We start from the raw sequence: 25,148 nt of genomic DNA on the forward strand, positions 1-25,148 counted from the left end.
AGTCCTGCTTCATATAGCTCAGCCTTAAAAATTCTTATGAAAATCTACCTGCCAAGATACAAAATGTATTCTCTCTGGTGTTATCATAATTTTTAATACATATTGTTTGATTGCACTGGAACAACAGCAGAAGAGGACATTGCCAAAAATTTACCCCATGACAAAAATCTCATTAAAAGTATGTTATGGTGAAATTATCTATCCCTTACCTGAGAATAAATAAGTTATGAAGATTGCCATTATCCTGAAATCAAATATTGTGAACACAGGACTTCTGGATTTAAGACTAAACTTAAAAACAACCATTGTAAGAAAAGTAGTTGTAACAGTTGAGAAATGCTAATTCTGCCATACAATTGTTGTAGAATTTTAAAGAATTTTTTGCTTTGGGGTTCAAATTAAATTAAAGCATTTTATTGCCTCAATCTGCTGTACTACATACAATCAGAGATTTTTTTAATAGGAAAATCTTTTTGTGTAAAACAAAATTTATCAATTTAAATTAGGAAAAATCCATACCTTAGAGTCACTGCTCCAAGCAGTTTGAATATGGTGGTCAAATTTTTTTAAGTGTGATCAAGTATGAAATACTTTGCATTTCACAGCATTTTCATACACAGATTCAACTATATCTAAACAGTTGGTCTCCTAAAATAGTGAAAGTATTTCTAAGTGCAAAGGTTTGGCACTTAATGACCTGCAACTTCTTTTATATAATGAGGAAAAAAGAACATCTGGTTTAGTTCAAAGACTGATTGTAGTTTAATTGTGTTGATTGTTTTTATCTTTTAATCAAGTGAACGAAGCATGAAAAACGTGCATCTTCCGAGGCCGAAGAGAATTCACTGAAAGAGTAAAGGACAACTAAGTATTTTGCAGAGGTCACCTGCTAAAAAAAAAAAAAGTTGACTTTCTATTCAAGTACACAATTAAGATCTCCAGGAAAATTTACCATAACTTTAGTTCAAGTTCTTATCATCAGCAATCCAATCATGACAGCAATTTATTATCTGTTTGATATGTTCTCCCTGCATAAGCATGCATGTTTTCTATTACAATAAAAAAGGCGTACCATTTGTGAACAGATAGGAGAAGAAACTCTGTTGACAGAAGGAGTGACTGCAGAAAGAAACTCTGTTGACAGAAGGAGTGACTGCAGAAAAAAAAAATGTAATCTTGCTACCTGAAAAACAGTAGCCAATTATTCCAGGAAAAAAAAAGTAGAAAAAAATATTTTCTTGAAGATTAAAGACCATGTACGTTCTCAGAAGGTTAGACATATGAACTGCTGACCATGTATGGGGCTATAAGGTCTATAAGGGAGAAAAACTAACCATTTTGGTGGAGTGAACCTTCCCACGGTTTACATTTTTAAAAGCACTCATTATGAATACTCATCTCCTTTTCAGAAATATTATGATTGGAGTTGTCATTATAAAATTGAGAAGAAATCAGGCACCAGTACAGCATTCTGAATTTATTTTGAATTCAAATGGTCTTTAGTATGTGTAAATCATTGAAGTGCTATTCTATGCTTGAGGAGTATAAGGGTTGCTTCAATATTTTATAGGAAGGATTTTGATCTATGATTTATCAGTCAACATACAGCACTAAGGGCAGTGTGGTTTTGTTTTTTTTGTTTTTTTTTTTTTTTTAATTTGGAATCAATTGTCCTCTTGGTAGATAGTAGGTTTTTATTTTTATATTCATTTCTGCCACTGAAAAAGAAGTTTGGAATATATAATATGTCTGTGAAGTTGAGTGACCAGTCATATAATTAATATAAAATACAGGTTTTCTTCTGAACTGAATAAAATAATTGTATGACATTAGCAGCTGGATGTAACACTTTTTTTATTATTATTTGCAGGTGCTGTTCAACCCTGTCACATATCTTGACTTTTCCTCTTCTGTGCCATTTAATGCCGCTTTTTTTTTTCTTCTATCTCTATACCTGTAGATCATTTAGGCAAGAATTTGACAAGCCCAACAAGCTAACTGGAACATAGTAGGAGAAGTGAGTAGTGTTACTATTAACACTTGCCTGAGAAAGAAAATACTTTGAAAAAGCAATATCAGAGTTTCAGATTTCATAACAAGCCTCACTATTATTTATTTCTCAACTATTCAATGAAAAAAGTGCTAATTAATGTATAACATTGATGCTTCCTGAGTCCCAGTTGTTCCAAAACATTACATGATTTTTGGTTTTACAAGGAGAAACATTTTACCTACCAGTAAAAGCCAAAAATTCTAACTCACCCACAGAAAGTAGAGCCATTTCATATTCAGATATTCAGATGGATATCTCCATTTTTTGCGTATGTAGATGCTCAGGACTTTCTGAGAGTTCTTTGGTATTGAATTAGAGCACCCAAATGTCTTATATTCTGACAAGAGGCCACAACCTTGATGAGGGTTTCCCCCTGTCGTCTTAGGTTCAAATTGCCTAGAATAGACAGAAGATCAAATAAGGAAAATACAAACATTTTTTTGATCTTATGAGAGGACACATAAGAAATCAGAGCACGCTCTTCGTGTAGTTTTTAAACCTTTATCAACTTCTGATAGCACTCCAGGCTGCCAAGCAGTTCTTCACAGTAAAGTCAAGAAGAGGCTATGGTCTTCTAAAGATTGTCTCTAAAATCCAGCAATCAGTTATAACCCTGAAATAAATAGGTTAAATATTTTAAAAAATTTCCTACACTCTGAGATATGTGATGTGAGACTCTGCAGTGTTACTGACTGACTTACTTCAGGTCAAACAAATATTGGATAAGGAATTTTTCTTGTCTAGATACAGCCTGAAGCATCAGGCCTTCTTAAATTATTTTTCTTGTTTGGACTAAGCAAGCAACACAAGGATCACAGAATCCAGTTATGTATCTCCAAAAATTCCCTCCGATGCAATGAAGTCTCAAGATAACTTTAACCCAGATCCCTATATGTATTTCATATTTTCTGTAATGTGCTGGGAAGAAATCTTTAAAAGGAGCTGAGGCCATCCCTGGCTGATGGTTATTAGGGTCTGCATGTAACTGACGGTTTTGTTATAAGTGGTGCAACTTTATTAAGATATATCACTCTGTGTGACATAAAGGAATATAACTGGAAAGATAATCTCCTTCTAAACTTATTATGCAGCATTCAACCTAATTGCAGAAAATAATTTCTTTATGTGAGATACTGTTTATATGAGGGTTCCCCCTAGCCAAAATATAATAGTAAAAATTCTACTGTTAAGAAAGTATTTGGGTTCACGTGTTTTCATGTGTGTTCTTCCAGTGCCAACACTAGCTGTATGTGTCATCCCTATGACAAATCATATGTAGCAACAACCCTAGTCCTTTCTAGAGATCAGAATCTTGCAATGCAAGATCCACAGCTTCTCCACCACCACAGTAAAAAACTAAAAGTGCTTAGTAACATTGAGAAACTCAAGTTTTAAACCACATGTGGATAAAGTTGTTGAAAATCCCGTGTGGTTACAAACATGTTCGTATCCTAAAATATTAACTTCAGAAACCCTGAACAAAAATGAAAGCTCTGCTTCGACTAATTTTTTATGCATATATACTTTTCCATTAAGTTGAAATAGCAAGAAGAACAGCATTAATTTTGAAGCCTCAATACCAAAAAGTAGATAGCAAACTGTTGAGTGTTGAAGTTCTTACTAAGAAGTTTATTGAAAATACACATTTTCAAGGTAGCTAGAGTTTGGATAAATATAGTTTTTTCATATGGATTTCACACACATTTTTTGTGCACGCTTATGTGAACATCTGCTATGATGAGGATTTCACCATAGGATAATCTGACTTTACACATTAGTTGTGAGGATCAGTTTCTGTTTTATGAGAACTACAACTCTAACACATCACAAAATATTATGAAGAAAGGCAGGAGGCATAGAAGAAAAGGGCTAGCTGCAACAGTAAGAGTCCAAGATATTACCTTGAACACACCCTGATATGAATTTGTGTACTGCTCATGCTGATTTGTACAAGATCTGGAATGCAATGTTAATGGTGTTGCTGCTGAGTATCTCCTGATTTGTGTTTTTATGGTGCTCACCACAGCTTTCAGTATACAAGTTTGTACTTTTCTGCAATGCTAGTGCTGGCATTGTGCTTTCAAATGTATTTTATAAACATCTGTGCACTGGTATGTATTTTTAGAAAACTAAAGCAGGTTTTGTGGGTGCTATGATATATATCTGCTGCTGTTACTAGCTTTCTACTTTTACTGTTGTTCCCTTGGCTCACATAAAGTTAGCTTTCATTTTTGTTAATTACAAACACCTTTCTCAGAAATTATTTGAATTTAAGCTGAGAGGAAACATAATGATACTTTTGAAAACAACACTTTTTGGAATGCATTCCTAAAGCTTTTATGAACCCCAGATGTGTATTTACCTGTATGCAATTTATCTTGTGGATGCATCATAGAAGATGTTAGGAAATTATACTTCATCTTTAGAAGTTCTGTTACATACTTCTATTGAATTTTCACAAGATTTTGATAAGCAATATTCAAAACTGAATATGTAGAAATAAGTGAGGAACTGCATTATAAAGGGGTAATTTAGGCATAAATGTATGTATAAACATCCTAAAATATATCCTCATATGACTTTCATTTTACCAGCACCATGTCTTGACATAACAAATAAAATTAGCCTCACTTTCTTACCCAAAACACACGTTTGCACTGAATTCTTCCCTATGGGCTGAAGGCACACTATGGCTGCAAAGATTTCCCCACTGTTCTCTAGAGCCTGAGGGGGATTCTAGGACAGCACCTGCTCCTCTCTTTGATTAGGTATCACTAGCAGTCCCTGTGCCTTTAGGCTGCATCTCTCTGATTGCCGCGGTACACCTGGAAACTTCTTGGTAAGAGAAGATGTTTGTGCTCACCCACAACTCAATGCATCTTTAACAGCTTCACTCTTTTGATGGTTTTCTGTGCTTTTATCTTGTCAATTTTTCCCACTGATTTTGTGACATAACTTTATAATACTGTTTATCTTCCTCAGTATCAGTATTTCAGTCAGTTCTGATAAACAGAGGTAAATGTACGAATGTGCTTCACTTTATTCAAAAGTGATTTAACTGCTTCTGAATTTGGGACCTAGAGCCATGAGTCTCTTGACTGCTCTTTAGGGCTTTGTATATACCCTTCTTATCCTGAATATAAACAGAAAACCTGTACCTCTAGAAGGTATTTTAATGAATTGCAGGGGATAAACCTGAAGTCGTGTATGTTCTACGGGCTTCTGATCTTGAATGATGGGTCTCAGGTGGATATTAATTTTGGTAGTAGAAAGCAAGTTGCATCACTGCACACACTTTTCTGAGAAGTACAGATTTTCTTTCTATTAACAACAGGTTCTTTTTCAAGGATAATAAAAATAATTTTCAAAAAGTAACCTAACAATATTTTTTACTTTTTTTTCCTCTTCTTGGAAATAAACTGTGAATCTACTGAATAATTATTTTCATTTTTTAAAGCAGAACTATATATTCTTTTTGGTATATTGTTGATGAAAAGGCTGCAGTGGCTTTGTCAGGTTTCAAAGGTTCTGCTTGAAACCAGTTTTTACCTTGCTGTATGATGCTGGAACAGCCAGCTGGATTTACATTTCCAGCCAAAAATAATTGAGGTTGAATCAGATTTTCCAATTCCAGCTCCTTTGCATAGCCATAGTGAAACAAATGCATGAAGTGTGGATTGAAAAAACAATTAATACTAGCTAATAGCTGTTCTAGCAAAATAGAAATTAGTAGAGGATTTTTCTGAGGAAGATCTTTCGGAAAAGTCCACTTCATCTTTCTCAGGCTTTCTCAATTGGTCTAGCAAAAATTGATCTAACCTTTCTGTAAGCACCTTGTCTCATTTAAGGACACTGACCATCATAGCTATAATTACAACATTACTACTACCAAAACAACATAACTATGAACCTTGTTTAACTTTCTTGTTAACCAGATGTTTATGGCATAATATGAATCAGTCAAAATACCTTACCTGTATTCTGGCAAATTACACTTATTTCCCATGATTTTACTTCAGTTTTTGATGTTCTAATGATGAGTTTTTCTGTTCACTACGGAGTATGTGAAAAATTGGAAGGACACAAGGTGAATTGATTTTAACATGACAGTGACCTTAACGTTTTTAACTTTTGCTCAACTTCATTTTGCTGATAGCACTTAAAAAACCCCACATTTTTAGTTTCAAAAGTACCTTAGGCACTGCTTGGAAATGAAGCCCAGGGTTCCAGAGAAGCTAATACAATGTAAAATGATAAGCTACAAAACCTCTTGATTATTCTACACCTATGCAACTTGTTTCTTATTGAAAACTTCATTTTAGTTACAGAGACAATTTAGAATTGGACTACAGGAATTTTGCAAATGGTCTTAAGGCCCTTCCTGCAAACATTTTTTAGTAGATTATGTGTTTGTTGCCATGAATAATCCATTACCCTCTGCGCAGTGAGCATAATGCCAGGTAGAAAGTGCTTGTAGAAGAGACCTTTTGGCTGCAATTTATAAGTTGTCTCACTGACCTGAGTAAGCACATGTATAAATGTTTGTGGACTTACCCTTGTGTGTTGTCATCTATTAGTAATCAGATTGCATGCATCCTTAGTACTTGAGTTTAATATCAGTGAAATATAGCAAAAATATACAAAGTTGCCTTTGTGTTCATGCTATCCTTAACATTTTATTGTCATAAATGTCTTAACCCTCCCCCATGCAAACTTTTACAAAACAGAAATCACATTATATTATGAAATACAGCATCTCTAATAGATTTCTAATGATTTTTTTGTTCTGTATATGTTGTGCTCTTCTAAGAAAATCATCTTCACCTATAGGGAGAAATATGGTTCATAGTATTTGAGTACTTTCATAATAAACTCTCAAATAATGTTAAGAGTGTTTGCCCAGATACTTCAGCCACAAATAATAAGCTGCCTCCATCAAATACACAAGTGATGTCTGTAATGTCTACTTGGGGACGTCTACATTTACTGACTGCAAAAATTATGTCTCAGCTGTTATTTTATGGTTTCAGGAACCATGAAAACACTTAGCAGCAACCTCCACATTCAAAACCCAAGTTATTCTTAAAGCAGTCCTGCCTTTGCAAAGCAGAATTACTGGACAGAAGTAGCAATTGAGAGAGTACTACATAACCAAACCAAGAAAAACAGGAAGAAAAAATTTATTATAAAAATTTATAATAAAACACCTTAGGGTGTTTTTAAATAGATGAAATATCATTTTCTAAGGTATTAGTTACCAAAAGATTAAAAACAAAACTAAGGAAAGAAATATTTTGTGCTTGGTAGTTTATGTAATACTCAGTTCATAAGGATCTCTAGATACAAGGCTATTTTTTTTTCTCTCTCAGTAAGTCTGTAGGCACCAGAATGACTAAAGAGGGCTTTGTCTTTTCGTGTCTCTATTTCCAAGAATTTGTTTGAAAACAAACAGATATTAATTTCTCTGGTACTAATACAGGGAAAAGAGCAAGAAGATGAAAACAAAATCATATTTTTAAGGAGTATAGTAATCACACATATGCAAAACCAGATTAGAGAGTGTGTGTGTCTTTATTTGCACACCAGTCTTCAGAGGCTATCATGTTTTCTTAAAACCTTGAAGATGAGATTCTTCACTTTAGACAATTGCCGTATGCTGAAATTAATTTTTCCATAGCATGGTTCTCTGAAGTTTTGCATCCATGTTCTCTTGTGATTCAATTTGATTTTGAGTAAAATAACATGGACCTAAATCCCAAAATAATACTAAGGAAAAACTTTTGAGTTTCTGTGGTTGTCATAGTTTAGGACCAAACCAAGAATGGGGGATACTAAATAGACTCAGATACGAAAACACTTTAATCACACACACCTATGCACAGCTTTAAGCATTATACAACTTCCCTGCTCTGTGGGTCAGATAGCAGCAGTCTGGGTAAAGGGTAGAAGGCTGTATGTGTCAGCTGCCAGGGTGTACTGCCTATCCCACAGCTGAATGGCACTATCTGTGGCAGAGTATGATAGCCTGGACCGCTTCAAGGTCCCTGAATGTCCCCCCAGTATCTCTTGCATGTCCCCAAAATACTACCCTGACCAGTACAGTGGACAAGTTTGTCGCTATATATTTCTCTTGGAATCCTTTATAAGGAATGTGTTTAGTCTAGAAGAAACACAGAAGAAATCTAGAAAGAACTGGATTCCCTCTGAGTTTACTATTAAACTTTACATTAGGAAAAGAATACCTGCATTTTTCTCAGGGATGGGAGAGTGATACTCCACCAATCTCTCACACTCTCTGATGCTCCTCAGCCTCTCCACTTCTTCTTTAAGCTCTGCCACCAGGCTGAGCAAATCGTCTGCCTGATCATACTGCACACAGGAGTCTTCTTGGTTGTCCTCTGGTACTATTGCTGGGCTCAAACACTCCCTACAGCCAGAGACCTGGGCACCTCCATGCTTCTGAAGGAGTTTCATCTGGGTACTCATGCTCAGGAGCCAAAAGGGAGTCTGTGTTCTCCTATGTAAACTACCACACAAACTTCTGTGCCATGTCCTTGTAACAGAAATGGAATGAAGCTGTGTCAGGGAAAGTTCAGGTTGGACACTAGGAAAAGGGTGAGAGGGTGGTCAGTCACTGGCACAGGCTAGACAGGGAAGTGGGTGTAGCACCAAATCTACTAGAGTTCAAGGAGCATCTACATGTCATTCGTAGTCATACAGTTTAGTTTTAGGAAATCCTGTCAAGAACATGAAGCTGGACTTGATGATCTTTATGGGTCCTTCCAACTTGACATATTCTATATTGCTAAGACCTGAACTATGTACTTGAATTTTCATGCCATTTGTCTTCCAGGGTTTAATCCTTGTCTTAATCCCTCATCTCCTTTCAACACTTATTTTCTTAATCTCACTCAGATGTTATTTTTATGCAGATGGTGCCAGGATTTAAATTCCCTTCACTGTTCTGAATATAGAGGCTTCACCTAATGCCCTTAATATTATCGTCACTTTTTTTTCCCCTATTTTTTCTTCAGTATAATTTAGATGGTTTTGGTAATACTAAAGCAAAAATAGTACTTCATGCTTCTATATGCCATGCCAAGAAGGAATTAGAGAAATTCCAGGATCAAAAAAAGGAGATGGATTGATTATCTGTCTGGCAGGACTATTGTGTCAAAGAGTTTAAGCACCAGAGATTTTTTTAAAAATAGAAAAATGCATAACCAGAAAGACTTTAGATTTTCCTTGTATATATCATTTTAACATAATGGCACTTGCATTTTTTTTCTGCATTCTTTGTGATTTTTGAAGTCATTGAAGATTTAGAAGTGTTAAATGACAGTTAAATAATTCACTTAGAATTTTCTGGTTTTCCCTGTAGATACACAGAAGTGAACTCTATTTTTCCTCTAGCAGTCAGATAGGGGCTCCTGCAAATGTTTGTACCATTAAAAGTTAGTGACTGAAAATAACTTAAAAGTTGAACTGAATGCTCCTTTTGTTATTAAAATATAAGTATGGAAAGTACATACAAGAAATAACTATTCTAATAATCTTATTTTTAATATATCTATTTTTGTTGATGTTTATCATTTAAGGTACACCCAGAGCATTGAAACTAATATGTTTACAAATATAGTTTTAATTCTGTGAATACTCTTTAAACATATATTATGAATAATTATTCATTCTTTTTACTTTATGTTTGTGTTATACTATGTAAATGTTGCTTATACTCTACATGTACTCTAATGATCTTTATTTTGATTTCACCACCTGCACTGTTTTATTAAATGTTTTTAAATACAAAACTTCATCAATATGATAAGGATGGCAGATTTACTGTGAAACACACATGAATTCATTCAGAATGCTTTTTTTTTATTTCTATTGGAATAGTGTAACCTTGCATGTATCATGAGTGCTTTTGAGAAGAATGACACTACATCATTTCTTCTCTAAACATTTCAGAATTCTTCAAGAAAGCTATATGTCTGAGATTTTTGACTGCTAGCAGAAATCCAGGCTTTCATGTAACATTTAACTAGCCTCAGTTTCCACCAAATAAGGAATCAATACTTTATATGATATCACCATATAAAAAGTCTATTTTTCTGAGGTTCTTGCTTCAAAAGACATAATTTCCTCATGTGTTCAGCAAAGTCAATTAAGAATGCATATACTGTCTTTCTTCCTGTCTGTTTTAATGTCTTCTTAATAGAGGCTAAATTCTAATTTAAAACAATTAGCTTGTAGGTAAATACAAATTCTGCAAGCCATGGGGCACTTGGAGTAATCCCAGGTTTACTCCATAAAACTTTAAAGTACATCACTGTGGAACAACAGTCTTTATATGAAGTGTAGGAATAGTTGCGCTTTTGGAAGAATTTGTAACGGGAAAGCTAGAGACTCATTTTTGCTTAGGAAGCCTTCAAAGTGCCTTCTGAATAGGGTTAGATTTTTTTTTCCCCTTATTCAGTCCAGAGGGATTTACAGAGAGAGCTGTGTTATCTCTCTCTGCTATACCGGAGAAAGATAACCCTAACAGACATGTACAGAGGCCTTGGGAAGGTGGGGGAGAAAGAGAGAGGATACTAAAGGCCCTGGAGAGGGCAAGAACTTGCCTTTTCTCCCTGGGGCCCAGTGCTTCAATAGCACTGTCAGGTATTTGTAATTTCTCATGTTCTGGCCTTCTAAATAAACTTTTGAATTCTTTCCCCTGCCTTGGCATTTCTGGGGATACCTGTGTATCTTGCTTTGCAGAAGCATTTCCTTAACCAATGAAGATTACTAAAATCACTAAGACTGATGGTAAATCCCATTCGTTATATGTCACATGTGCTTAACGCAGCCTTTGGTATTAACAACTTGCTTGATCCTGAAGGGTGTGCAGAACTCTCCTTTGCCCTTCCTGCTCAAGCTCCCATGGCATTGCTTTGAGGTGGTAAATATCTGTAGGATAAACATACTTCCTACTTGTGTACAAGAGCCCTCTCCTGTGTAGCTTGAATAATATGTACCGTGTTCCACAAAGCAAATTCCATAGTTACGACAAACCACCTCTGGATGCTCCTGAGAGGAAATACTCTACTTTGTACTCTGTATAAGGACAGACACAGAATATTAGACATGAAAACCCTTTGTCTTCCATATTCATATCTTCAGAAAAATTAAAAAAATAAAGTCAAACAGGAAAGAAATAAAGAAGTGGACTATACCAGCAGCAAAACATTTACAGTATCATTGACACATTAACAACCAATCATCAGAAAAGTTAATAGCCTAAACTGAAAGAAATCACTGCAGACTCAATACTTAGTTTCATACAAAAAGGAGAACAGAATGCTTATTATCAGTATTTTAAAGGCAGAGGCCAGAAATAGGACTTTAGTGCCTTTTTTGCCTTTTTTCCTCATTTTTCTTTCTTCCATCTCTTCTACTTTCTTCTGTCTCTCATAACTCTCAGTACAGACATTTGCCATAACTCCTACAAGAATCAACAAACATAAAAGATGGGAATTCTTTCCAAGGTATTTTGTATAGTCAGTTTTTACATATGACTTGACTGAATGCAAGCTCTTTTTTCAGTGTAACTTATCCTATCTACCATTCTTCTGTTCTGGCTGATCTATAATTGCATACTCTTCTTGCATCTCAAGAAGAGCAAGTAGTATAACTTTTTGAAGATAAAATCTCTTTCACTTTCTGTTTTGAACTGTCTAATCCTGCTTATATTAAAAGTTATTTTCTGTGAAAATGTTACTATTCATATAGCATAGAATATGACAATAACAGTGCTACCAATGTGTAGCATTGCAAAGAACCCCATGTAATTCCCTTCTGAAACATCTGCCTTTCTTCCCCCTCTTTTTAACCACTTCTTCCTGTATTTTCTTATCCTCATCCTCTGCCTTCTGCTTTCTCCATTTCTGTTTCAAGTTGTCTTTATTAACATCCATGTCTTCTTTCCTTTTCAATTCACATTATTCTTACCTCACAAGAAAAAAATACATGAAAATAGAGCTCTTTTATCTTTCACTTCATGTGTGTGTGGTCCACCTGGGATATGGTCTGTCTACTGCTTTTTATTATTCATTTATACCATTGGGATATCCTAGCAAAAAGCTACCTGAACAAAGCTGGTGCCCTAAGGCAACTTTGGGGAAGTTTGCTTGCTTATTTGTTTGTTCATTTAGTTGTATTTTTAACTGGCATATATTAACATCCTAAAGTGCACATTTCTTTGACTATAACTGTGGGGTTTAATACAGTTATTTGACTTCATACGGCCTCACAGTTTTCCTAAAGAAATCCCTTCTTTCTGTTTTCTCAAAGACACAGTTTTCGAAAACGGTGTGTTAGTATGATGCCCTAAGCTTGTTTGCATCAAGGGCACCTTGTCAGCTGAAACTTAAGGAACTAAAATGATGCTTTCAGATATTATTTGAATTGCATGGCCTTGGGGCTTCCTAAGGCAAAGATGGCTGCAAAAAAAAGATAAATTTACGAACCAAAGCCATTTTATTTTGTTGGACAAACTAATGTGTTCATAGAACAGACTTCTACATGGACCTTGAAAGAGAAGTAAGAGAAATTCTTTAAAACCAGATGCCCTTGGAAATGCATTTTTCCTGGTATAAAATGGAAATGCATTTTTCCTGGTATAAAATGATGCCCCAAAGACATTAGAAATATCTTACACCACTCAATTCCATAAAAGTAGCAAAAGAGTTTTCCTGCCCTTGGATGAGGTATAGTTACAACTTCTGTATTCTAATTGTGCAAATTTTTTATGATTAAAAGATATTTATTAATTATGTTGTTTTTACCTTTAGAAAAAAAAATAAATTTTAAAAAAAGAATGCAAGACATTTTGCTTTCTTTCCCATAGTGCTCCAGCATTTAGAAGTCATCTTCTAAAAATCAAGATTTCATAATTGCTACTTTTGGACATTAACCTGTCAAAGAAAGTTAATGTTGAAGAGAATAATCTTACAGAAATTTAGGTAAGGAGAAAGACTACTGACAAGCAGTAGTTTGTCGTCAATACTGGGCCCAGTATTGTTTAACTTGTTCATCAGTGACCCGGATGAAGGGTCAGATGCCTCCTCATCAAGTTTGTGGATGACAGCTGGGAGGAGCGGCCAATACCGCAGAGTGCTGTGCAGCCCTTCAGAGGGACCTCGACCGCCTGGAGAGATGGGTAGAGAAGAAGCTACTAAAGTTCAACAAAGGCAAGTGCAGGGTTCTGAACCTGGGGAGAAATAACCCCATGCACCACTACAGACCTGTTGGAAAGCAGTTCTGCAGAGAAGGACCTGGGGGTCCTGGTGGACAACAAGCTGCCCATGATCCAGTAGTGTGCCTTTGTGGTCAAGAAGGCCAGTGATATCCTGGGATATGCTAGGAAGAGCATTGGACTGCACAATTGCCCAGAGAGTTTGTGGAGTCTCCCTCACTGAAAATATTCAAGAACTGTCTGGACACAATTCCTGTGCCATGTACTCTAGGATGACCCTGCCTGAGCAATGAAGTTGGACCAGAAGACTAAGGTCCCTTCCAATCTTACCCACTCTGTGACTCTGTGACTCTGTGAAACACGTATTTCTTCAAAACACTACTGTATTGGGTCCAATGAAGTTCTTGTTCTTTGTCAGTCCCAGTTGGGGATTTTACATTATTTTGCTGAGAAACCCAAGTACAATTCTCTTATATCTTCCAGGATCCTTTTTTCTTCTCCTCCTGAAAAAAAGTATGAGTTACAAATCTTAATTAAAGAAGTACATTTTGTAAATAAATTACTAGTAATTTGTATATATCCTAAAACTTTACAACCAATGAGTAGTTTTTACCAAATATAGTTTTATTTATTTAAATATTAATTCTTTTATAATATCTAGAGTATTTTTGTAGACAATCACACAAATGGGCTTTTTCTTCTTTATTGTAGAAGCACAAATTTTGAGTAATAAAGGATTCAAAAAGTACAGAATGGCTTAACAGAAGTGTTTCTTTTTTCAATATGTTTTAGAAAGTGATCAAAAAGCTTTTATGCCTCATTATAACCTCATCTTGCTTTTATACTGCTGTAACCTGACTGACTTTTGTGGGCAATTTCACATGATAAGTATTAATAGGAGTGAAGACCAATGTACTTGTTTATAAGTAAGGAGAAAAATATTATTTCTCTCATCTTATCATATGTACTTTTTTATTTGCTTAATGTCCATAACATAAAGACTTTAGTGCATTCCTAAAATTATGTTAATGAGATTATTGCATAATATCAAACAGAAATTTATCTTAAATGTTTGCAACATTAAATGACAACTTTTTTTGAGTTTGTGCAAACACTATTGGTAGCTTTCTAATCCTCTATAGTCTTTTATGTAGCCTGAGGATTCCTTTCTCTTGAAAAATGAATCAAGAAAGTATCCATAAAGCCAATGGATAAAGCCGAAGAAAAATATGTAATATGCTACAGTAGCTTTTTCTGTATATACTGGATATATAATTCTAAAATTATGGGGATTTTACTGCTAAGAAGCATGTATATATAAACTTAATTTTAAATTATGAGAACCTGGATGAAGGAAGAGTGTGTTCTGTGCCTTCTACATTTCTGAACATACTTTGAGCATTCAGCAGAAAAATAAATGGGCTTGTATGCATATTACATTGGTAAATATTGTTATAGTCCATTTAATATATTTGTGTACATGTGCTATAAATAGTTATTAATAGGCAATTTAGTAAAACATCCGTACTCTGTGTTGACTATTGTGTTTTTTCAACATCTGAATACCAGACATAAGAATCAGAAACTTAAATTGTATGAAAAGTATGTTCAGCACAGGAATCTATTACTGGTCCTAGAATATAAATTCTAACTTATCTGAGTGTTAGATTACAGTGAAAGAGACTGTCCTGTCCATCAAAACCCCTACAAAAAATATTTGTTTCATTATCTGCCAGTAAAAGTACAGAGACTGGTGATATTCAAAGAAACTTTTATAATATCTCTATCATATGATATCAATTGATTATTATTACTTCCATCGTTTAATAAAATAAAAAATCACCTAAAATATTAAGAGCACACACACATATATAAAAATATATATTTTACCCTCATTTACGTAACTCTTTTATGTAAGATAAAGACCCAGTATTCCTGCATACTAGGTTCAAAGATATCTATAGCCCTACATTTTATTCCCATGTATTTGAATGAAATGGGCTAGAACTTGACGAAAACTCTTTAAATCTTTCAGGGTAGTATTTCATTAATGACAACAATTTTCCAAATATTTCTTCATCTTTTGTTATATTTATTGCTTTGAAAAACTTTTACTGTGATTTCCTCTTCTGGATTCAGTCTCAGAGACCTGTTGTCTCAGACCTCCTAAAGTTAAAGGAAATTAAAATTTGGATATCCGTGTTGAGAACTGAGGTCTCAGGGAGACAGTATAAAGGGTGGAGAGAGTTTCATAACCCCACAGAAAATGTTAAACTGACAAGTTTAAATGGTCAAAATATTTTTGACAACATGTAATATGTCAAAATACAATGTTTTTCTAAGTCAAATGTTCTGTAGTGATTTATTGATTTTTATGAAGATTTCTATAATGAAATTTCTGACTTTTTTTTGCTTCTGACCAGAAGGACTAATTTGAAACTTGAGGATCAAGTAGTCTATCCTGTTTTGTTCAAATTCACAAAATGTTTTGCTTTCATTCTAAAATAAAATTAATTATTTTGAAAGCTGTTAAGCATACATAAAAGCTGTAACATGTTATGCTAATAAGAGTGTCTCAAAGAGACAGAACACATCACTTGAGGGTTAGGGAATTGGACCAATATAATAAAATTCAACCAAAACCCAGTAAGTAGTCTTAGAGCATCCGGATATTTTTCTGTGTTTGAAGAAAGTTATTCCACTTGATAAGTCAGATGTTTTTATTCTGCACTATGTTGAAAGACAATCCTATACTGCATAACCCTGCTTGTCTCAGCCTCTTTCTTTCCTCTCTATTACCTTTCTTCTTTTTTCTTGAACTTATCACTGTCAAAGTGATAACTCAGGGTCTCCACTAATTCTGTCTCTGTTTCTCTCTCCTTTCATTTTTTATAACTCTTCTCACTTATCTTTTCTCTTTAATTGGTCCTCCCCATTTGCTTTCTATTTTCTTGTGATAATCTACAAATCTTCACTTTACTAGCCTTTAAATCTTTGATATTTTCATCTAGAATCTAAAAAAGTTCAAGTGGTTGGACATACAAAATATATGCAAATTGTTAGTGCAGGAATTTTTGCTGCTTGTAGTTGTAGAACTAATGAGAGGTCTTTTTTTTAAAGGAGAGTTTACTTGTCTCTCCAAAACTATATCACTCAAGAATAAAGGTCTATATTTGATCAAAGAAAATAATGAAGAAAAATATTCAAATAATTTAGGAATTCTAAATCCTCTTAATTTCTACAGATGTGATATCTAGTACTGTCATTTTCATGTATTTTCCAAAATATTTGAGTAAGTCATACATTGGAGAAAAAAGTTGTAAGGAAGATTAGTCTTATTTTCAGATACGTACTGGAAACAGTCACCAGTGGTGTTGTGAAATCTTCTGTGTTGTTGTAGCTGGAAAAGGGTTAAACCATCTTTAGAAGATGAGCAGAACAATATTTCTTTTTCAGTAGAAGTAAAGATGATAATGAGCATATGTAACTAACACATGATACAAGTTAATAAGAAAGAAAATTCTGTGCTCTCTGGCACTATCTTCATTAATGATATCCAACGAGCCATGCTAATTTACCCCCAAGCATGCCAGATGAACTTCAAGCAGTAGTGATAACTGAAGAAAAGCAAGTAGGTTTACTTCGCAAAAAAACCCCAAACTAATCAATCAATCAACCAACCAGCCAACCAACCAACAAACCAACCTTGTTTTAAATAACTTCTAACAAGTAATTGGATAATTAATTTTATGATATTGATGAGGGACATCAAAAAAATTTAGAGAATCTGAAAAAATGCATAAATCCTCATGAAAGGATCAGAGCACGAAGGACTCAGACACTAAAAACAGAATAAAGTTCAACCAAATCCTCTGCTTATATCTTCTACAGCATGTGAAGAAGTCCAAAGCTATTGGAGAAGTCATAATACTGAAGGCAATTCCTTTGGGATGTTTAAATTTTTCATCGCATATGTTCACTGATACAATATTCTGGCAATAGATTGAAAGAAAAAGGTTGTGAAATAATAATATGACACTTTATGGTAATAGTAATAATTTTCTTTCTAAATTTCATGCAAAATCTAATATATGAAAATGCTCAAATCCAGTCATATTGACCAGAATATTCATCGTAAAGTCCATCCTCATTCACATACTCAGGATGTGGTATTCCAATTAAGCAAAGGTTATTTAGTAAATACTAGCAGATCAGAATGTAGTCAGCTGTGCAAATCACAAGTACATATAGTACCTGGCTTCCCAAATCTTTGTTCGCGAAGCCTAGCCATGATGAAAGTACCTGGCTTTAAAAATGTTGACAGACAAATGTCTTAACAAACCCCTGTTAAAATGTGTTTAAAATCAGTCAGTGTGCTTCCAACACACTAAATTTGTCTATAATCAATGTTCAAGAAAGTCCTTTGAAAAGTTCAAATTCTCTGAAAAGCAGTAATTCACCATTTAGAAAAAAAAGGTACAGAATAATTTGTATTGAAAAAAAACCTAAAAAACTTTGTTCTAAATGCTTCATAGAAAATTAGAAATGCCTTAAGAAGGTGCTAAATTAGAACAATTCCTCAACTAAAACTTAGGCACAGCAAGACATTAAAAATTAAAAAAAATGAATGTTAGTATTGGTTTATTCAATTGTGCTGAAATATTTACAGAAATTTGTATTTGTACAGTTATTACTAATAGAGATGTTTATTCCTATAATTGAACTTAAAAAAATTACAATGCTGTATGAGTTATAAAATTGGTAGTTTTATTAAGCACTTGCTTAGTACATTTACTTCAAAAAAATCTATATACATAAAACTGGCAGCTGAGGAAGAAATAATAAACATATGGAGCATCTTCATCTCTATGTAGATGAAGTGTATGTTCATGTCCTTGACTTAACATTCACAGAAAATCAACGAACTTAAAGAGTAATATGAAAAAATGTCTGTGTCAGCACTTTTAGAGTAATCACATATTTCAATATAGCAGTACACAGTTTAATGAGAATGCCTTCAAAATAAATCAAAGCACTGGTGGTTTTTTTTGAAAGGTTTGCTGATCACAGAAATGTTCCAGAGAATAAAAGTAATTCCTGACAAACAATAAGGAGGTCTTCAAAGAAGAATGAAATTTGAACATAGGAAGCTTTATTTAGTGTTTCTACTTAATAATACATTTACAATTAACAATATTTACACAGTTAATAAATTCTAGACTGAAGCACAAATTTAGAATCTGAAATCAAAGCAGGTTTTGATTTACTACTCAGTTGAAACAGATTGTTGTAAACAATCTAAAAAGTGTCCAAGGTTATTTTTTTTCTTCATTTATGTGCAATTTTGTTTTTATATTTATGAAGGAACCCAATTCTCAGTAAATAAAAATGAATGGAAAACAAATATTGCAAGATTCATCTGGGAATAGTGTGTTATCTTCATCTTCCAACTTCTTTCTCAGTTTTATTTGCCTTTTGGGGGCTACTGCTTTCTTATTTTCTTTAATGCATACATTGACTGGTGCAATTTCTCTCCCTCTCAGATGTGGCAGGAAATTTCATGTGTTTTGATAATAAGTGAGTAGACACCTAAGCTCAAATCCCCACAAGCTTACTTCTGACATTCTTTAATATTATAATTTATCAAGTATTTCCACAGTTCCCTACTTGCTCATTGAAAAGATATTTTAAATGGCTTTACAATAAATCTGTTTAGTGGCTGTCTGATTTGACACACATTTTGACGTAGTCAATTTTCACATTTAACATATCACATGTTAAGAAAAGAAGCTTATGAACTGTTTAAACTTTGCTCTGTATGAAAAACATAGAAAACATAGTGTTATTACAGTACTAGGATTGCAAACAGTCATTGGATGATTGAAGAATCCAATTTATAGCTAATTATCTTTTAAATACCACTATACTATCTTAAAAGCCAATTACTTGTATTCCTGTCAGTATCTATCAGACTAAAGGACTTATTAATGTATAGTCTAATTTACCTAAAAATAGTTAGAATTGTATTTAATACTGAGAATACATAAATGGATTCACAAATATATTATGAAAATAATTGAAGGGCATATTAGACAATTAGTACATTGAAAATATTGAATGCAGATAAAACATTTACAGAAAATAACAGAATGAGCAACATATATAGCAATATGTTACCTACCCAATTCAAGCTTCACTGATCTGAATTTTAGCTAAGAATTTTTAGTTTCGTTTTAGAGTTGGTTTAAAAATTATCATTTAATGAGACTTTAAAACTAATTTGCATAATCCTCAAAGAAAATATTGTTCAACATTCAAAAGAGCTATCAGTATTCTTTTTCAAAACTCATATTAATGCCAGCTTCAAAAAGGGGTATGTTTATGACACCAAGATAAGAAAATACAAATTCAATTGCTAATCACTCTGTAATTGCAAAAAAAGACTTTTCCTAAAGTCATAGCAGAGATACCTTGCAAGTGTCTATTTCACATTCGTCTCCTTACTTTATTCTTTCCTGTTTAACCATTGCTCAGGAAATTCACAATAACAGTCTAAAACAAATAAACTTTATACAGCTGAAGAAAACTTCATTAAAGCAAAAGCTCTACCTTCTTAAAACTTATTGTTAACCATGTATACTCTACAATATGTTCTGGTGGTACGCAGTAACTCTTTCCACAACCTTTGTTCAGAAAGATCCCAGAGACTGAGCAGAACCTTGCAGTGCAGTTACTGCGTTTATGCATGTAAATACATAATCTAAACATGACTTTAATTAAAAAAAACCCAAAACCAAAAACAGTCAAATGTTATTTTTATGCAAAAACTCAGTGGGAAGATTTTTTTACTCACATCGAAACAAGGTACTTTCACTACACACTGTTTTATAGGGTTGTCCTCCTGTCTCATGGTCCATTATGGGGTACATGGCCCTGAACTGTAATGCTGCTCCTTCAGGACCTCAGGAGAGGTCTGTGAAGAGCCACAGTGATAAACCTCAATATGTTCATCTTCACCAGGTCTCTAGAACATTCCTAACACCTGTTGGAGTGCTTTGTTAATCTGTCCAGAGTTGCTCACCACTCTTCTTCAGAAAAGGTCTGCAGAGGGATGAATCTACCAAAGGATACAGATAGCAAGTCACAAATACAGCCATGGGTTAGGGTGTCAGCAGACTGTAGCTGCCTAAAAGTGAATTATATTTTATATCTTCAGTTTATTGGAAATGTTAATATATCTTCCTTTCTTTTTTTTCTGCTGACAAATTTGAAGGAGAACACCAAGGCAGACATACAAGTCCTAAGAGGAATTCTCAGCCCTGGGCCCAAATCAATGAATAAGCAACAACATTCACTTATCAGTCATTTGTTCCTAATGTCTCAGGCAGGCATATTTCCTCTGATTTTCTTCTCTGCTTTTCCAAAGGAGCAAGTGGAGACAAAACCAGGCCTGAAGGTAGGGTAAACACACAGAAATTATCTTTCTGACTCACCTTTTGGCAGAAAAACTAAAAAGGCAAAAGAAAACATCTGTTGAGGATAGGAGATTGAAGACCAGTGAGTAAATAGGAGGACTGATTTTTTTTATGAATGAATTGAATGTAAAAGAGGAGATTACTTCTTTGATTTGTTTAGATTTCAGTAGATGATCAGGGCACAACACTGTATCCAACAGGTCAAAAAGAAACTTACTTATTTATTTATTTTTAAGTATTCTATTTCAATACAAGAAAACTTATTTAAAATACAGTCTTTTCAAAACCTGAATGCTTCCCCATAACTAGGTAAAAAATATTGAATTGTTTGACTACAGAAGGCCACGTACTGGTATAAAAGTGACTCCAGATCATCTATTTCAGGTACTCCTGAAGGAGTAAAGTAGTTTTATATTCCTTCTGGCATGTAATGCACTTGTCAGCATATGTTTCCTTTCTGCTTAATGTTAGACATATGTGCAAATGGTGATAAAAAAACAGATGTGTTTGGCTTTTTGAAGATTTTGTACTACTCAAACTTTTCTGAAAGCCTTCAACTTTTCGTTTTCCCTGTCTGATAGTTTGTTGAAGATTCCTGTGAGGCGAAGTTCAGAATGGAAAGATTTTAGGGGTGATATAAGTGGCATTCCAAGATTCAAGGGATATCTTCTGTGCCAAGAAGGAAGAAGAACAATTGTAAGGATATTATGAGTGTGAAACATTATTTTGAGAGGCAGCCAAAGAGCACTGCAAAATAACTTATTTATTTATTACATTGGATGACTTGACTTGATGTTTGCCCGCAGGCTGAAGCTGGATGAAACAGGTCATGGCAGGAAGTCAGAGACCACTGTTTGAAAGAACTAGAAAAAGGGACATTATTTTGTTCTGTACATTAAGAAAGTCAGAGCAAATTACAGATTTATTGGAGTGAACAGTGGTCCTGTCCATGCCCCCTAGGTATAGTTACTTAGTACACGATGGAGTTTGGCAAGTTGGTACATGAGGTTGCGAATTAGAGGTAGCCCATTCATTTTGAGTCTGCAAAAATGTTTCTGTAACATCTAAAATTCCTTGTCTCAGTGGAACACCTTTCTGGTGTCCTCACTGAAGCTGGAAAACACACCAGCATACTCAAATGAACTTATTTCCAGTACAAAATTTTGTATGAGATTTAGCCTCAGAACTCATGATCATCCTGAATGATCTGACTAATTTTTGATGTGCATTGTTATTCAGACTGGGATGCATGAAGCCAGGGAAGAAAAATTGTGAGGTACAATGTATAATACATATTTGCAAACTAGTTATCTTCTTACAGTAGAAAGACTTGTTAGACTTCGTCAACTAAAGCATTATGTGCTCCTAGTGCTTGCTGCACGTTAGGTATTAGGGTCAGTATTAGGGTGGGAGTTCTGTCTCCAGTTACAGAAGGAGTACCTTTCTTAGGTGCCACCTGTCCCAATAACCACAGTAGATATCATTTCTGTGTGGATCCTTGGAGAAAAATGGCTTCTCCTCACAGATAACATGCTGTTGGTTTATCTAGTAGGCTTTATGAGTAAGGTCAGGCATATATACTAATTAGTGTAGGATTTGGGTATGTTTGGCAAGTCCAAGTTATTTCCTGCTGAGGTATGACAGGGGTGTGATCAGGAGGAGTCACATGTACATTGTGTCCTACTGAGACAAATTTGGTTTGAGAATACAAACCTAAACTCAAGCACATTTATCAAAGTCAGCACAGATGGGGATCTTTGTGTGTCTCAAGATCCAGTAATCTCTTTCAAACATAGCTCAAAGAATAGTGTGGATGTGATTAAACAGAACAGTTAGGTTCAATTACATTTGCATTGAAGAAGCTCTATGAGTTTGAAAAACCTAGTAGAACATGAAATTTATATATTTTGTTACAAATTAGACAACTTATTATTTGTACCTTTAAGATAACTGTATATTAGATAGTTTTTCTCACACAAACTCTATTTCTTTTAATCTGAAACCATCATGTATTTAGTTATTACAGCTAAGTGCCTGAATTTCCATCCTTTCATGACAAAAATTGTGGATTTTTAATTTAAACTTTTTACTTGACGAATCAGTTTTAGTAATACATGACTAATATACTCAGATAATACCAATTGCAATATTATATGCTATTTGCAACGGATAATTTTACAGGTTTAGGTAAGGACTTGGATGGTATGATAATGATATATCAAATATTATGTCTTGAACTGTTAGGATAAAGTCTCTTCGCATTTTCCTGTGAATTACTGGGACTACATTTTGGGCTGTTCTAGTCGTTGAAGCTCACTGACTTTTAACTTGTGTATTTTGAAATATAATTTGGTTTTAAATTAACCTGTTTACTATTTTTTGCAGATGTTGTCCAATGGGCATACTAAGTTAAACAATAAATATATACAATATATGTTTCACATCTGTAGGCTCCAGAGATATCTTTGCCAAATAATTATGCACCAATTACATGATTTTCTTCACAGAAATCTTTCAGAAAAAGCCCTGAAGACACCAGTGGTGAATAAATGCCTTAGGTTTAATATTTAGGAAAGCAAGTATCTCAAAGAACAAGTGCATCATGCTCTAGAGAATAAGTTAAAACTAACATAATAAGTAAAAATTACTTCAAGATTTGATTTGGCACCAAAAACATCTAAATATAATTTGCCATGAGAATAGGAAAGCAATGCCACCAGTTCAAATTAAATGCTGGGGTTTTTTTCCTGTAAACTGTTCACAAAAATACAGTTAAGATTTCACATAAAGCAGGTATATACTTCCTCAAAAAGTTTGGTGGTTTTGTTGTTGTTTTTGTTTGTTTGGTTTTTGTTTTGGTTTGATTTTTTTGGGGTTTTTGGTTGGTTGGTTGATTTTTGTGGTTTTGGTTTTGTTTTGTTTTTTGACAGCTATCAGTTAACATTATCCATTTAACTGTCTTGTAAATTTTAAAGTGATATTCTTCAAAATGAGTCTTGATGAATAATACAGTTCATAAATAGATGTCAATGTGAGTGATGAAATTAAAAAACCAGATTTGAAGGTTAGGGCAATAAAAGGTGAAAATAATAATGATTTTTAATGCTTATATTTGTTTCCAGTAACCTGTAGTCACAAAATGGAGGGATGTAACAGATGCTAATAAACTAAGAAGACACATCAACAATAACACAAATGTTGATGGCTGCCTGTGGAAATGTAAGCTCAGTTGAGATGACAGAATTCACCAGGAGTAGCCACCTAGTTCTGTTTTGTGATAGGATGAAATACATATAGTTCATAAAAGCAATATTTTCCTATCATTACTAAAATGTCAAAACCACTGTGGCACTCTATTTCCAAATGTCTCTTACATTAACTATTCTACAGATAAGAGAACAGTATGGCAACTAAGTTGACAATTTTGTGTAACTTTTTATATGTACTACATAAATTATACTTGAGGTTGGTTTTGCCTTGGCAGAGAAAAAATTATTCAACATTTAACAGATATCTATGTACAGATAATGAAATATAATTTTACTGCACCTAGTAAATTACTTCTGAGGATGCTAAGGTTCTTTCTTACCAACTCCCACTCTTATTGATCCATTCAATGTATTAGAAAGAATAGCATTCCTAAATTCTGAGTATTAATTAACTAATTAATGTGGAAGATATTTCTTCTCACAATTTCTTGAAGTTGCATATAAAAGTGTATACATCTTTCCATAAGAATCAAGAATCACAGAATATGCTGAGTTGGAAGGGACCCACAAGGATCATTTATTCCAACTCCTGGCCCTGCACAGGACCATCCCCAAGAGTCACACCATGTGCCTGAGAGTATCATCCAAATCCTTCTTGAACTCTGTCAGGCTTGGTGCTGTGACCACTTCCCTGGGGAGCCTGTTCCAGTGCCCAGCCACCTTCTGGGTGGAGAATCTCTTTCTAATATCCAACCTAAACGTCCTCTGACACAACTTCAGTCCACTCCCTCTGGTTCTGTCACTGGTCACCACAGAGGAGAGATCAGTACCTGCCTCTCCTCTTCCTCCCACGAGGAAGCTGATATATGCTTGTCTTTGGAGGGTGCACAGTTGCAAAGGAATCATACGTTCTCATTTTCCAAACTATTTAAAAACTTAGAAAATATGTCTAACATATAGCTTCTCAGTTCCATGTGTAGCAATGAGTTCCAGGTATTTTTGATGTGTTGTTTGAAAGCATTTTATACTGTTAGTTCCTCTTTATTTAACTGGATTTTTTAAAGTTATGATGAGAGGTTAAGTAGCACCAAAAAACCCCTATTTTTCGTAGTCCTTATTGTATGCTTAGTTTTATTTCTTATATTTCAGTCTAACTGTAACAATTGCAATAA

Source organism: Corapipo altera, unplaced genomic scaffold (assembly GCF_003945725.1).
Source record: "Corapipo altera isolate COAL_440 unplaced genomic scaffold, ASM394572v1 22b, whole genome shotgun sequence".
Lineage (NCBI taxonomy): Eukaryota > Metazoa > Chordata > Aves > Passeriformes > Pipridae > Corapipo > Corapipo altera.